The sequence below is a fragment of the Dreissena polymorpha genome, chromosome 6, assembly GCF_020536995.1.
Source record: "Dreissena polymorpha isolate Duluth1 chromosome 6, UMN_Dpol_1.0, whole genome shotgun sequence".
Classification (NCBI taxonomy): Eukaryota; Metazoa; Mollusca; class Bivalvia; order Myida; family Dreissenidae; genus Dreissena; species Dreissena polymorpha.
The window spans coordinates 62,329,352-62,347,365 of record NC_068360.1 but is presented as its reverse complement, the minus strand read 5'-3'; the positions used below and the strand labels follow the sequence as shown (position 1 = coordinate 62,347,365).

The following is an 18,014-nucleotide window of genomic DNA, read 5'->3' as shown; positions in this document are numbered from 1 at the left end:
TACAATAATAGAAGTAAAGAAGGAAAAAAGCTTTACCTCACCTGAGCATGAGCAATAAACCTTTGGATTAAAAAGATATCAATCTGCCATACATAAAATAAAAGCATACACATAGCCATATACTGAAAATAAATGAGTGTATATGGTGTGTTCTTAAAAAAAATTACTATATGAGGATAAAAACGTATGCTATTAATTGATAACTTGTTTTTGCGTCTGTCTGTCCGTCCGTCAATGGGATCTTAGTACAGATAATAATTTTAACTATAATGACCGTCAGGAGCTTATATATAATTAATTGATTCTAAATAAATTTCTTAGTGCCTTCACAATCAGTTAGTGATTTGAATTTAAAAAATCTAATACTGATATGAGCACGAAACCCTCTTTGTAAAAATAACTAAGCCGACTCATGCTCCAATAGGTATATAGACAACACTCCGTTATTTATATCAAATACAAATGTTCTTCGCGCACCAATAAGTGCATTTGACAAGTTTTATAATATATTATATATTATTAATTGCATTTATTAACAACCAAACTAGTATTTGTACCAGCACGTTTATAACGATTTGTTGTTCCCGTCTCTTGTTCGACCGCCTCGATGGATCCAAATTAATACAAGCTCTTCTAACACCACGATTGAGATTCGAACTGGGAACACGTACCTTGAAGAAAGATATCACAATACTATACAAGTTCTGAAGTTTTGTAATTTAGAAACACAATTCAAAACCAGTAATATTGTGTACCTGAATAATCGAATACGAATACGAATATTTATTTTGCAGTCAAAGGCCACCAGCCCATAATATAGGTAGTGTAATTGCATTATTATATAAAATAAACTGAGTAGTTAAATAATACAAAGTCATATGATGCAACACACACATGAACTTTTGTAGAAAAAATACTGCTGTATATTATAATAAAATGCAAGTATAAACATATTTACAAGGTAAGCCACAGCGTATGATTCATTATCTATGCCAAACCATATAATTATGCAGTGTTTTAATCAAAACATGGTTTACCTAATAATGAAATACCTATGACAAGTTAGCGTGCACAATAGGTACATACGTATAAAGTAATCTAAGAATTATTATTCATTATCAAAGATAAATAAACAATTTAATACAAGCATGCAGTATTAAAATGAAAGCTAGTTTGCATGATAATTACGTAATTATTACATATTAGCAGGCACATAAATATATATGTGTATATTTTATGGCAGTCTAAATGCATGGGACTTACATTTTAAAGGAAAAAGGAAAAACAATGGACATCTAATGCAAACGTTATAAATGCTGTGTGCTAATGAAATGTCTTCGGACTTATTACATTTGGCCTTTACAGTCTGTTTGTTTCAATGGTGAAAATTGAACATAACAATTCCAAATGGATGCGTCTTTATTCATAAATACGTGAAACCACTTTTAAGATAAAAACAAAACCACATCTGTGTATCATCAATATAAATTGTTTACTGCAAGTATGGCTCTATTTGGCTACATTAATTGGAAATTAATGTATTAAGTGTTATAGATTCGTTATTGCGAAATTAAACACGCGCTTACAGTCTTTAAATTTCGGGACTTAAAAAATCAGTTTCGTCCATAATTTGCTGAAAAAAAACAAAACCTGGTTATTTATTTATTGTATACAAGGATTAATAACAATGTTTCTTGCTAGAAAAGGCAACATGCCGACTTGGATCCATATACAAAACTAACCTTGTTCTGTGTTCCTGTTTCACGAGGTAATGCCGGAATAACCGAGAGACAATCTGCCGTCATGTTGTTCGTTTTATGTTCTTCTTTCATTTTCTTCAACCTGAGTATGTCAAGAATAACTTTTCCATATTTTTTTTTACATTACATTTTACATTAAGTACTGAATACATTGAGATAAGAACAAATTGTTCATATTGAGAGTTTTTTTTAAACATAATCCGCTACAAAAAATGATCATATGTGCTTCAAGGAACCTGGACGTGTATACTTAACGATAGTTTACGAGAATTGAATATACTTATAATAATTAACGCTGATCTCTTGTTCGTTTAGGGATATTTTAAATTTACATGAGTCACGTTCGTAACCAATAAATTCGAGCCGGTATTAATTCATGTTCTATGTACCACAATCGAAATGCAGATCACTCCATCACGAAAGGCAATATAACAGTGACGACGACAGGAACCTCGGGACGACGACGTTTGACAACGTTTATGAGGACGATGTCGGACAAGGGGTCAGGCCGAGATGCAAGTGTTCATAAACCTATACAAATCTGGATATTAATGGGCTTAATACTTATTTGGAATTAAACATGTTTTAATATAATGACGACATAGGTTGTATTATTTAATCCTCCTTCGCCTCCTTCTCTTCCTCATTCTCCCCCTCCTCCATCATCATCATCATCATCACCATCATCATCATCATCATCATCATCATCATCATCATCATCATCATCATCATCATCATGAGCAACACCATTAGCATAATCATGATCATGATCATGATCATGATCATGATCATCATCATGATCATCATCATGATCATCATCATCGTCGTCGTCGTCATCATCATTTTCATCGTCGTCGTTGTCGTCTTCGTCTTCGTCTTCGTCGTCGTCATCCTCCTCCTCATCCTCATCATTCTCATCATTCTCATCATCCTCATCATCCTTATGATCATCCTCATCTTCATCCTCATCCTCCTAAACCTCATTCTCATGTTCATCACCATCATCATCATCATCATCATCATCATCATCATCATCATCATCATCATCATCATCATCATCATCATCATCATCATCATCCTCATCATCATCATCATCATCATCATCATCGTTGTCTTGGTGATCATCACACTCATCATCGTCATCGTCGTCGTCTTCGTCGTTGTAGTCGTTTTCATCATCATCATTCTCATCATCATCCTCAACCTCATTCTAATCATCCTCAACCTCATTCTCATCATCCTCATCTTCATCCTCATCATCATCATCATCCTCTTCATCATCCTCATTATCCTCATCCTCATCATCCTCCTTATCATTTTTTGAAGAGTACTTTTATTCATTTCCAAGTTCCTGATAAAGAGCGCTTTATTTTTACAATTAAGATCAGTATATTTGTAGTGCACAATTTTACTTGCTCAAGCATTCACTCAAATATTGCACTCAATATAAATACTTTTAAATCTTGGTCTGATTTGTCCAAGCCCCAGACGTATGTTAGTGGACAACATGTCTTATCACAAACATATCAAACTGAACGAATTTAGTTTCATTTTTTTACTTCCTTATGACTCAGGTGAAAGTATGTAAAAGCTTCCGTGTTCGTGCAGGGTTAGGCAGGTCTAATTTCGTGCGGTATGTTATTTCAGACCGATTTGAATGTTTGAGAGGGCGTGTATAGATCTCTATCGCGAGAAGCTTTGCATCAGACACATCACAATCTTATTGTGTGTTTTGTTTGGCTTTTGATACATAACTTCCCAATAGTATTTTTTGTTACATTATTTTGAAGTAAAAATAACTTCCTCGAATGGGTGTTTACTTCATGCTATTAGAGTATCATGCGTCATTTACCAGTGTGAGAAATACTGAACAATACTTTACCGAATTCACGGCATTTGTTAACATCCGATGTAAATAAAAGATATAATCAGAATAGTTAGTTTAGTTTACACAATTTTGCACGTGATAACACATATTTATTACGGTTTAGTCGAGATTTAACTTCATTATTAAGCTATATTTGTTATTTGCACTTTCTTCATTAAGAACTGGATAATTAGATTCGAATTGGCCACACCAATAATACTATGTGTACCCCCACTATGAATAGATGATTGGGTTTCTAAAGCAAAATTGTTGTAGCAGAAATTGGTGTGTCTTTCTTTCTGTACTGAAACTTGTCCGGACTGTAACATGACGCACTTAACGATTTGAAAATTTCACTCGTGATTTAAACCCTACGCTCTTAATTTCCGGCCGTTAGTTATTCGACAACAAACTGTAACGTACACGAATTATTTCTTGATTAGATGCTTCTGTATAAAATGCTCACAAGGCGTGTTAAACGCGATTAAGTTGATTGCAATTTTGAAATACTTCTATTAAACAACATGACGAAACATAATTGATATAAATAGAGCACTTTTTAAATTAATTACACGAATTACCAATAAAGCATTTAAACTAAACTTAATTAACGAAAACGACTATTTTAAGTGCGCCTATTCGTAATACTCGAATTGATTTATCACCGGTATTTCTAAACTTAAATGTACTTAACAAATCACATTACTGCTCCAAATGACAACATGGTTAAATGATACCAACTATCATGCGCACAATAAAACAACAATGCAATTTATCAGTCCACGTCTTAATATATATTATCGATAAATTGTCATTATGCCATGCAAACTGAAACAAAACAATATAGCAAAAAGCATCTTTTACTAGGGAACAATAAACTGGTCCATACTGAGCGAGTAATCATATTCTTATTTACAAATAAGAAATATTATATTTCAATTATTTCATACGTCCTATTTATTAAGCGCGTGTCATTAATTCACCATAATTTTACTAAACTAAAAACCATTAACAATAACAAATTTGACCTTAGAAGACGTAGTTGTAGTCCATCGACTCAATAGTGGTCCAAACGGCAACATAGACGTCAACGTATCGTTTAACCCGCGCATGACACGAAATAGCGAGCTAAGACAGAGCTACGTGTTGTTATTGAGGACCACACAACATTTAATTTAGAAGTGTTTATGACTGTGAACCGTAAAAGTGACCAATGAAGTAATAAATGTATAATAAAGAAACTGTCTTGATATATGGTTGTTTAATATGTAAACCTATATTTAAAGGGGCCTTTTCACAGATTTTGGCATGTATTGAAGTTAATCATTAAATGCTTTATATTGATAAATGTAAACAGTGGATCTAAAAAGCTCCAGTAAAAATTAAGAATAAAATTAAAAAAAAAAATAAATAACCCCCAACAGGGCTCGAACCTCTGACCCCTGGAGTCATGGAGTAAGTCTGCCACTTAAACCACTCGGCCACCTGTGCTCATACAATGTAGGATGTATTCTATACTTTATATAAGCAATCCTCGTAGTTTCGCAAAATATAACGACAACAGTAGAACGCTCCAAATTATGCAATCGTTTCGTGTTACAACACTTTATAATTTTCAGTTTTTTTTAAATCGTCAAAAGATGCATATAATGGCTATTTTAGAGCATGGTAAATGTTCAGTATTACTGTTTCCTCACAAATATCATGTCTAAAACGAAAATTTGCGAATCTGAAACAACTATTTTGATTTTTTTCAATTTACCACTACGTGAAAAGGCCCCTTTAAACCCAATCTAATTACAAGTCTACATTGTTTATCAAACACCTTTATACAAGTTTTATTATGGTTTTTATCATACGGTACGAATTTCATTCATTTACGGCGTAAAGATCGAATTACCCATGCTCTGTGAGCTCTTTGAATCTAGTTTTTTAAACAGTTGTATCAAATATCGTTACATTTGTTTTTAATAGAAAATTCGAGCTTGGCCTTTGGATGATATGTGATGTGTTCAAAAAGAATGATATCTTACCAATCCGTTTATCAAAATGGTCGACCATTTGTAATGACATCGTTATTGAAGTTTGAAAACACAGTTTGGGAATGCCTTTTGTATTACCAAAGATTCAAATTTATAGTTGTTACACAACATAATTATACACATACTTCTAGGTACCTATTCGTTCTTGTTTAAAATTCATTGGACACATTCGGCCAAATGATCTTTTTGTCGTAATATGTGCGAAACAATTAAGCGTTTTTTGTTGGGAATGTAACCATGTTCAAAGATAAATAACAAAAGTAATTGGCCAATTCAGAAGTATTGCAGATCGTATTAATCCGTCATTTTATTTCAAGGCATAGCAATCAAAATTGACCCTTTGGATATTAATTTTATTTTCACAATTTTTTTTATTTATAATTAACAATCATTGTAAAATAAATAATTCCCTTCCAACATCAAATACGACAGGGACATATTTTTCACTGAACTATAATTTACTAAATAAAAAAATATGACTTATATACTTCAAATGGTAATAACAAATGTCGCTTAGTGTTACATCTGTTTTGTTAAAAAAAATCTACTGTGTATTTTTGCGTATTTTTTTTGTCCACTGAATGTATATCGTACGAGGAGATATATGATTAATACACTTTATATACTGCCTTAATATCTGTGTGCAACCTATTATAAGATCTGTGTGCAACCTAATATTGTGAATCACCCTTGACACTCGAACCGAATTTATTTTAAAACAACATTTAGTCTGTGTATCTTTATTCATTTTCATATTTAAATATTAATTATTACAAGGACCATATTATGTTTGATCTGCGAGTATAAGACAAAAAAGTCCAAAAGTTGATACAAGAATGTGCGCTTGGTATACTATGGGACAAAGAGCGAACAGAAACGATACAAGATTGTTGGAAACATCAAAAAGTGTTGTTTTGTTCAGTTACGTTACAAAATATATTGTGTTGTTGTCTTTTCTGCTACTGTAAAATAAATTAGTATAATATAACATTTAATTTTAATTTACTTGTGTTAGTTATTACGAGTAAATGTTAATAATTATTTATTCATTCCTAAGGAACATTTTCCAATTCGTTAGAAGCAATAAAAACTTCCGAAGGAGGAACTAAATCTTCTAAATGTAATTCGTGACATTTTACCCTTCTGTCCGCGTAAATTGTATAACTTAAGTATTCTTAAAATATTTGATTAAAAAAAAATGATTTTCGAATTGTTCTTAAGAGGTTTTTCGAAGCTTTCGATTAGCTAGGCCAAGGCAGCCACCTCTTTTGTATATGTTGTCATCGATATATGTGTTGATTTTATTTTCATTAAAATAGTTCCCATTCGTACGGATATGTCTCCTTCAATGAATATAAAGTGTCATAATGAGTCTTGCTCGTCCCACAAACAGTACAACGATGGACCATAACACGTGTATAAGCATCACTTCTAGCTATCCATTAGTCTTTGTTTCATGACAACCGGCGTTTAAACGTATCATTGAGAATGCATGGAATAAGTAAATTACGCGAGGGCCAAAAGTAATAGTAATTGGTAACGTGACCTAAAACACACTATATTATTTATACTGTACATGCCATTAGTATTGGTGAAGTGTATTTATGATATGCAAATGGAGAAAACTAACATGACTAGCGTTGATTACCATTTCCATAAATTTTGATGCAAGAACTTGAAGAAAGCTAAAACAAACATGTACTGAAGAACTACAAAGAAAAGTGCAATAATAAATCATTCTGAATAAGCTGCAAACACATTCGAATTTAAGTTATTATGTACAGTAAGTAAACAAACAAATACATTCTCTGTTTACTGAAATTCTCGGATGTATTATTCTGTGTACGCTTATTGATTAGTGTGCGTGAGCACAACTTTACAATTCGCTTTTTTTGGAATGGTTTATTAACCTATTGGGACCCAAATCGGCCAGAACTTTAAATACTAGTTTTCCACAATTAAACAATACCAAGCTAACATAAAATCCACTAAATTAGATATAACTATTTTGCTCATTTCCTTTCAATAGAACACAAAATAATCACGTTTAATTATGTCCTTATTATGGCCACTCGTGCCGCAAATGTGCAAATTGAATTAGTTAATGGTAATCCCGTTATATAAATGCGCTGTACATTGTGGTGATTGTATGACATGAGAACAAACGTCCTTTCTTTGTTTCAGTCTAGAGTATCGGATGCAGATATGCCGTAAACTTAATGTTTACCGCTTCTTTAATATTTAGACTAAAAAATCACTATTGTTTGTCTTCCCTTTCTGATCCATGCGCAAACGGCTGAGTAGGTAGGAAGGGACTTAATTTCCATTTTTATGTTTTCCTTGAATATTATATGAAAAATGAACTACATCTGTGCAAGATTGGACACCAACGGCAGATGTATGCATTCTATGCTTAAACACGATGTACCTGCACTAAAGACTAGATTAATAATGGCCTAGATAGAAATTAGTATTTTTTTGCTTTTATAAAATGCAGGCTGATGAAGGGAATATACATTTACTTTAAAGGTACTTTTTACCCAAAGTAGTACAGAAACCAAATGTTTCCTGTCAACAAAAGAAGCCCTAGTCTTAACGGACACGCCACTGACCTGATCCGCCATCTTGGTACACTTGTTCTTTGCGCTATCGCTTTACTGTGTGGTAAAAACGCACGGAGCCACATTTGAATTGATTCGTACAAATCGTATTTTATTCGGACAATCTCATATCTAATCACACACAAAATATTCAACCATCTTGGAATTAAAACAACAATTCGGGTCTCGGAATATTTCGGTGGGTCCGTCGGGAAGGGGAAACACACATATTTTTATTGTTGGTCGTATGCCAATTTTGTTCCTCACAAAGTATGTTGCAGTTTTATAGTATACGTTTAAGAATTCAAGTAATGCTGCATTCACTAAATTTAAACAATTTTCTCAATCAATAAGCGTTAATTTTCTAAATGAATATATGGACGCAATAAATCTAGGACGACAATTTACATAGATGCCTAAGCTGAACCGCCCCTCCCCTTGAGCTGAGAGAAAACCTAATCGGACGGCCACATAGACACATACATCGATCCGGCCTGTAACGAAAGATTCGTCTTATCTATGCCCTTTATTGGTGGGTTAACATTTGGAAGATAACATTTAAATGACATCGTAAAATTTACTCAGTATAACGACCGTGATTTCGTGTTTACAAGTACTAAGCGCTAGATGATAACTCAGTCAATACAAGAACAAAAAGGCTTTTTCTGAAAGTGGTCACACTTCAATGACGGGCATTTTGTTAGCCGTTCGATGAGGAGACGGATCGATAATTACGCCACAATCAGCAAAAACAGGCATATTATTGAAAATACCGTGTACGGTTTCGACGAAGAGAACCAGGCGATAAAGTAGGCCGGACATGTTGGCAACCGGTTACCAGATCGAAATCCAGTTCAGGCCGAAACGAGAGGAAATCTAACGGTAGCGACTCGAAGCGCGCAAAGTGAAGACGGTTGACCGAAGGTCGCTTAGGACCACAAGGTCGAATCGGGATAAGGCCGAGGCTCAATCAAAATAGGCTCAATCACAGGTCGCCGTGGTGTAATAGATATGGTGTCCGCCTAGCGACCGGGAGGTCACGGGTTCGATCCCCACCGTGGGAGCGTTCTTTAGATCTCCCCAAAGACACCAAATACTGGTTATAGGCCCAGGAAACGGACTCGAGAGCGTTTATATAAGCCTTAGGCTTTCGATGCAATCGAGCTAAAATGAATAGGTTTAAACTTATCAAAATGTAAACAGTGTACAGGAATATATAAAACTCTGGATACAAATGGTTTTAGGAAGAAATGGTTTAGAATGAAACAGTTAATTGCAATGTATGTTTTATTTTACAGACATGGAGTACTTATTATGGAAAAAGTCATTTTAGTTTTCCTATAAAGTGGTATAAAACTATTTAGCGTTAAACACATACATTAGCGATAATTTTTGCGTTAACCACTTATGTGTCGTGTTTACCATATAAGTTTCGTAAAACAAAAATCACGCTTACTACTTAGCGTTCCTAAAATGATTCGTATTACTTATTTCGATATTTTGCTGAAAATTAAGATGCCGTTTACCAAAATACTTGTTGTTGGATATGTTATCATTAAAACAAATTACCTTAAAGTTCTATAAGTTCCTATAAGTATAATATTCTTTCAAAGCGAATCTTAGTTTTACAAAACTCCTGTAAATAGTTAATTATCTCTAAACGTCAATCATAACACGGTATTTTCCTGATACCGCGTACATTTGCGCAAGTTGTTTCTCAATGTCTTCTAAAAGCAAATCATAACGTGTAAATATTCCTTTTTCTATTTAAGTATTACATGTCATCTATTTTACATTTGTAAACTCACTGCTCATTTTCTTGAAGAGAACAGAATTGAATAGAGCCATGAAGTAATGTACTGCGTATTCTAATTAAATGTTTTGTTTTGTTTCTTCATATAAAGAACGGGCTATACTATTTTGATCAGAAACGTAGAGTTGCGTGAGCAAGTTGATGAAAAATACTATAAAATAGCCATTTCGTCGTATTATTAGATAACACAAGCATTGTTTGAGACACAGATAACAACAAAGAACTTAGTACGAATTGCATGTACATTTACTGAAAAGTACGCATTATGTTATTATCGGTCTCTTATGTCTTACTTTCTGTAAAAATAATAAAATGTAGAGTTCTTTCATTGATTTTATTAAACGCTGTTGATTGTTTTGTTTTAAAACAATATTGCCCGATACGACGCATATTGGTAATTTCATATCAGACTGATCTGTTTGAGCGCTTTGGACGAGTTGTGATGTTACTTTGAGCTTAGTGAATACAGAAATTTTAATTATTGCATGTTTTCCTTTAAAGGGTGAATCCGTTTCACTTATCCCGAACGTTTATCATGCCGCTGAATTTGAATAATTTATTGTAATACGCTTTTAAACCACAAATGGTGTTGTTACAGCTATTGTTTTTAATCCAACGTATGGTCATCCGTTAGACAGAGGTTTTGTCTGTGCTCTTTGACTGTATAGGGCATCCCCAGGATGGCATTATATTGCCTTCTGATGTTGCTGCACGCAAGTTGATTATAAATGGACTTTCGACGCGCTAGGAACGCAGCTTATAATTTAAAACTCACACCCACACGCAGTAAGGATAACTTCGAAATCTTCAGTCAGTCAGTCCAAGTAAGTACAAATTATTCACCGCCATTATTGGTGTTCATGACGGATGGATTTTTAAACAGCAAGACACACACTATGTTTGTTAATAACTTCACAGTAAGATTTTACGTAAAGACGACGACGAAATTATGTGTTTAATTGGCTGTCGCATAGCATTAACCCAGATTTGCTGATTTTCCATGCTTTGTCTGTTTTATGTGTTACATAGTTTCAATAGTTTAAATGTGCCGTTTAAGTGAAAAGTGTAAAATTTGGAGCTCCATTAATTCGATATAGGGCTCCACTGGTTCGGATTGCCCGTTCCATAAGGGTGAAAACGGTTTTATTATGTGTGTGTGTTTGTTTGTGTATATTTTCTAGTACATTTTTAGCTCATTGTTTGGCAAATATACCCTTACCATAAATAAAGGATCGTATTTATAATGGAAGACGAAGTAATGTTAGAAAGCAGTATATTTTAAAAAGGGATTTTCCACAGAATCCCTTTTAAAATGGCCTTTTTCAAGGATATTTCCTACAAATAAACCCATTGTTTTGTAACTTTTCTTAACAAAGTATACAAATGTTATGCTGGCAGTACAACCCTACAACAGAAAATGTTACGCTGGCGGTACAAACACCCAATGGTTCATTATAACATCAACAAATAATTAACTTAAATGTAATGCTGGCGGTACAAACTCCCAAATGTTCATCACATTCATTCCACTTTAAAATTAAACAAAAAATGGTACGCTGGCGGTACAAACTCTCTAACTATTTACGCTGGCGGTACAAACTCCCAAAGGTTCATTCTATACACTGGCGGTACAACCATCCCAAATGCTTTAAAAAAAATGTTATGCTAGTGGTACAAACTCAGGTTCATAATCCTTCAACAGAAAAATTAACTGAAAATGTTACGCTGGCGGTACAAACTCTCAGAGGATCATAATCACAATTGAATACACCTGCTGTACAAACTCTCAGAATCAATGACAGATAATTCTTGAAAATGTAACGCCGGCCGTACAAACTCTACAATGACAAAATGTTACGCCGGCGGTACAAACTATGCATAATCACAGACAGATACTTCTTAATGTTACGCCGGCGGTACAAACTCCCTAAGGTTCATAATCACACAGACAGATAATTCTAAATGTTACGCCGGCGGTACAAATTCCCTTAGGTTCATAATCACACAGACAGATAATTCTTTGAAAATGTTACGCCAGCGGTACAAACTCCCTAAGGTTCATAATCACACAGACAGATAATTCTTTGAAAATGTTACGCCGGCGGTACAAACTCCCTAAGGTTCATAATAACACAGACAGATATTTGAAAATGTTACTCTACAATGACAAAATGTTACGCCGGCGGTACAAACTATGCATTATCGCAGACAGATATTTCTTTGAAAATGTTACGCTGGCGGAACAAACTCCCTAAGGTTCATAATCACACAGACAGATAATTCTTTGAAAATGTTACGCCGGTGGTACAAACTCCCTATAGTTCATAATAACATAGATAAATTCTTTGAAAATGTTACGCCAGCGGTACACACTTCATGATATGCATAATCACACAGAAAAAATCACACTGAAAAAAATGGAAGGTAAACGACTTTTAAATGTATAATTCTTAATTTATTGTTTAATTATAAAACAGGTAATAATAAATACAAACACACACAAAGGTATACCATTATGTTCGCAATCCACCAGTCAGTAGGTCAGAAAATTTATGAAATAGTGTGAATGATTCAATATTATTTTATGACTTACTTAAATTAATTAATTTTTTTTATAAAAAATACATTACATTTTTTTCAACATGTGAAGTCATTTTAAAAATGAAATATTTCAATAAAACAATCTTTACATCAATTATAACCATTCAAAGTTCTTTAACAGATGCAATTGCTGCAATTTGTATTTTCATTACTAAACAATTCTGCCACAAGTTTAGTATGTATTGTAAAAACAAAACTTTTATTGTTTCTCCTGACATACAAACATATTATAGAACATAAAACAAGAGATGTGTTTGTCAGAAACACACTGTCCCCCTACTTCGCTGCGTTGATACATGTTGTTTTTACCTTTGACCTTGAAAGATGACCTTGACCTTTTACCACTCAAAATGTGCAACTCAATGAGATACACATGCATGCCAAATATCAAGTTGTTATGTGAAGGGGCATAGAAGTTATGTGCATTTTTTGAAACCTAAACGCGAAACCTAAACGCAAAGTGTGACGGAAAGACGGACAGTCCGATCACTATATGCCCTCCTTCGGAGACATAAAAATTAAACATAAGCAATCACAAATTCACAAAATCTATTTTAACAAGGGCTGTTTGTAAAACATGCATGCCCCCCATATGGGCTGTCAGTTGAAGTGGCAGCCAAAGTGTGAATTAGTTTTTGTCACTGTGACCTTGACCTAGTAACCTGAAAATCGATAGGGGTCATCTGCTAGTCATGATCAATGTACCTATGAAGTGTCATGATCCTAGGCCTAATTATTCTTGAGTTATCATCAGGAAACCATTTTACTGTTTCGAGTCACTGTGACCTTGACCTAGTGACCTGAAAATTATTAGGGGTTATCTGCCAGTCATGATCAATGAACCTATGAATTTTCATGATCCTAGGTGTTAGCATTCTTGAGTTATCGTCCGGAAACCATTTTACTGTTTCGAGTCACCCTGACCTTGACCTTGTGACCTGAAAATTAATAGGGTCATCTGCGATTCATGATCAATGTACCTATGAAGTTTCATGATCCTGTGCATAAGCGTTCTTGAGTTATCATCCGGACACCATTTTACTATTTCGGGTCACCATGACCTTGACCTTTGACCTAGTGACCTGAAAATCAATATGTGTCATCTGCGTGTCGTGATCAATGTACCTATGAAGTTTCATGATCCTAGGCATAAGAGTTCTTGAGTAATCATCCGGAAACCATTTTACTATTTCGGGTCACCATGACCTTGACCTTTGACCTAGTGACCTGAAAATCAATAGCGGTCATCTGCGATTCATGATCAATGCACCTATGAAGTTTCATGATCCTTGGCATAAGCCTTCTTGAGTTATCATCCGGAAACCATTTTACTATTTCGGGTCACCGTGACCTTGATCTTTGACCTAGTAACCTCAAAATCAATAGGGGTCATCTGTGAGTCATGATCAATGTACCTATGAAGTTTTATGATCCTAAGTGTTCTTGAGTTATCATCTGGAAACCATCTGGTGGACAGACGGACATACGGACGGACGGACCGACATGAGCGAAACAATATACCCCCTCTTCTTCGAAGGGGGACATAATAAAGCATTTATATGTGAAGACATGTTCATACAAAGCATTTCTAAACCGAAATCGAAAATTGGTAGAAAAATGCACATGAACAAATGTACAGTTACAATAGCTTATAAAGGACATCTCACTCAATACTTTCGGGGGATTATAAAGACAACTGGCGAAATAAGGAACATTTGACTGGATACAAATTGTTAAACACTACACCTCAATAATAGTGTCGTATTTTTGCCCACCAGAGACGTATATTTGCTAAAACAAATTCAATTGACTGATCCAATTTCACCATAAAATGAAACTCTGGGTTGGAATAAACCCATGTGTTCTAGTAAAGATTGACGCAGAAGTTCTTGCAATAACCTTAAAATAAACAAAATATATCCTTCAAAAAGGCAGCAGAACACATACAAAATGAGCAACAAGATGTGCATATACTGCATAAATGAAGTATACAGGTCAATCAAGATTTTTATCCACAGATGTTTCTTCCTTTATTCATCTGAAATCATGACCAGTCGTGATCTGCACAGTGTTGTGTCTAAAATAAAACAAACCACATATCAATGCCAAACAAAAACAAGAGCTTTCTCCATCAGACATATGCCCCCAAAAAACGCTTTTTCAAAACCTAAAGGCAGAGTTTGAAACCTAAAAGCGGACCCTAAGTTTAATGTCAAGGTCAAAGGGGTCAAAATTTGTGTGCGTATGGAAAGGCCTTGTCCATATACAAATGCATACCAATTATAAAGGTTAGATCTGAAGCGACATAGAAGTTATGAGCATTTTTCGAAACCTTTAAGTAATATTATGGGCATTTTTCACTGTTGAATTGAGCTGAAAAGAATTAACAGGTCAAACGAGTTACTTTAAATGAGGTTACTGACCAATTATCTGCAACTCATCTTGCTACCAGTTGTTATTAAAAATATATTTTATATTCGATATCTTACGTGACTCACCCAGTCCTGTAAGCCATCCGTAAAACAAAATTGTGTCTTTGTGTCGTATGAACGAATCTGCACTAAAACTAAATTTAGGTACACATCGAACAAGCATGACCAGTTGTCATACGAAAGTACAGTTTATATTCAATTTAATTCAAATGCATTATTTTTCTCTTTCAGGGATATTGTTTTAGCATGTTGATGCTGCATTAACAAATCTAAGTATAAATGAAGTGAAAACACCAAAAATAAACAACGGTTGCGATAGACACCTATTAACTGTTAGATGCCCATAATATCACTTTAACGCAAGTGTGACGGACAGACATATGAACGGACGGACAGTGCGATCACTATATGTCCTCCTGTAACGAACTGAAAATCAAGCTGTAGAATAATTTATTTTTATTTTAAATGCCTAATAGGCTACTCAACAATACTTCAAACAAAATGCATTTTAAAACCTTGAAAAGCTGAAAACGTGAGAATACAAGAAATGTTAACAAAACATATAAAGGCTTAATTCATGCTTTAATATCTGTAGAACACTAGTTGCAGTATCGAGTTTATTTTGCGAGAAAATATCATTCAAGTTGTGTTCCTTCAAGGCATGGGAATTCCGTTTTTAAATAAATGGATGAAAGTTAACCTTAACCTTGTCTTCCACTAGATTTAGGCAACAGAAAGAGCGACACATGATTGAAAATATTTGTGCCACGTTTAATAAAATTCACTCAATACACGACTAAGTTATGCTCTGGACACAAACAGGATGCAACATTGTACCACATATAGACATTTGACCTATAATAGTGACATTGACCTTGGAGGTAGGGAACTGGTATTTAAGCATACACAGTCTAATGATGAGGATGTTTAATGAATTTCGCTTTATAAATGACAAACTTATGCTCCTTGGAACAGATGGATGGTCGTGATTCCCATATCCCATTTACTCCAGGACTCTGGGGGTTACTGGTTCGAGCCCTGATGGGGGCTACTTTTTTTCCTTTTTTTAAATTTTATTCTTGATTTTTTACTTTTTAGATCAAGTGTTTACATTTATTAATATAAAGCACTTAAAGAAAAACTACAAAACATACCAAAATCTGTGAAAAGGCCCCTTTAATATTAATAAGTTTTAATACTAATATTACTTATTTCTTATAAAAACCATCATATGTTCAAAGAAAAAAAGAGCAATACACAAACCATATATAAATCTTCTCTTCCTTTTGCCAAACCCTTTCCCACCAGAAGTGTTATCATCTGAAATGTTTCAATGGAATATTTTCATATGGATTACACTCAAAATTACACAATAATTTTCTACAGATGGGTTTGAGCAGGATAAGTAGAAACAAATTTTTTATGAAATAATGTTCATAATTATTTTATTGTCACATTTTTACTGTAAAACACATACTTAAACTTAAGTTTGTTCTTCCCTATCCTGTCAAATTCAAACTAAATACATAACAAATGAATTTCAACTCTATAACGAATGTAAAAAGATAACTTTAATGATATTATCAAGATTTATGATAATAATAAATATCATATATATTTACTCTTCTTTTTGGCAACCCTGAGGTCAGAAGCTTCGTCTCCAGTTTTCCGCTTTTTTATCTGTACCTAGAATTATACAAATTACACCTCAATATTGTATTTTATTATTATAAATGTATCTCATACTGTTTTACAAATTACATATTGTAAGGGTCCATCAGCCCATGTTTGAAAGCAAATATCCAAGCTCTTGGCATTGTGGTTTCAGGAAAGAAGTTTTAACAATATACATATAGGAAAACATATTTGCCTTCAGGGTTGGGCCAATTTTTACCCTTAAAGGCATAATTTGAACAATATTGGTAAAGGTATTCCAGACGATGTTTAATGCCAAATATCAAAGCTTTAGTTTTAATATTTAAGAGAAGTTTTTTAAAACTTTTCACTATATACATTTAAGGAAAAAACATTTGTCCCCCGGTATGGGGCAAATTCCGACCCAAGAGGCATAATTTTAACATTCTTGTTTACTGTTTAGGTTCATCATATGATTTTTCATGCCAAATATTAGAGCTCTAAGCTCTTGATGTTACTATATAAATATAAGGAAAACTATCCGTTTCCATGGTAATATGAGTTATGCAAAGAACATTCCTGCCAAGTTTCATTAAGATTAGCCGAGTGGTTGATTAAGATTTAAAAACTCAACATGTATATTCTAAGAGTATATACCATATGCTAGAAATGCAATATGGATGATTATCAAATCAGTTGGGGGGGAAAATTTATACTCTGAAATGTGAAGAATGGGGCTGAATATCTCCCAATATTTAGGCAAAAATGAGCACTGTTACATATCTGACGCACGACAAGGACCAATACCAGTCACAATAGCTCACCCTGAGCACGGTGAGCTCAGGTTAGCTAACACTATATGACCTTATTGTAGAAAAAGCTCACCAATGGCTGTCTGTTTTCCTTTTCAATCAGTTCACAAACTTCAGGAACCATTCCTTGTCCTGGTGGAAAGGACTGCTTTATAGGTTTTCTTGGTAGCAGTGTTAAAGGAAATACCGGTACTCCAAAATCTAAACTGTCCATGTTGGAATTGAGCGATTCGTAAAAGTCTAGCCACTTTTGTGTACTATCCTGCTTTTTGAAAATTAGTTTCAGAGCTTTAATTTGTTTAACATTTTTATCTATTTCAATTTTACTAAAATTTGGCTTCAATATTTCTAGCTTTCCACTTGGCGCTTTATTAAAAAAGTTCCCATTAAGGGCTGACCACGGCTGAGATTGTACACCTTTATTAAACACTTTTACACCACCGTCCACAGAA

At 34.0% G+C, this 18,014-nt stretch overlaps 1 long non-coding RNA gene across 1 annotated transcript; it reads right to left on the bottom strand.

Moving 5' to 3' along the window:
- Positions 1-14,238: 14,238 nt before the first annotated feature.
- Positions 14,239-17,681, bottom strand: LOC127836493 (uncharacterized). Its single transcript, XR_008028787.1, has 4 exons — positions 17,636-17,681; positions 16,738-16,801; positions 16,379-16,435; positions 14,239-14,760 (listed from the first exon to the last, which is right to left on the bottom strand). It is a non-coding gene; the product is annotated as an uncharacterized LOC127836493 (long non-coding RNA).
- Between the last annotated feature and the right edge of the window lie 333 nt (positions 17,682-18,014).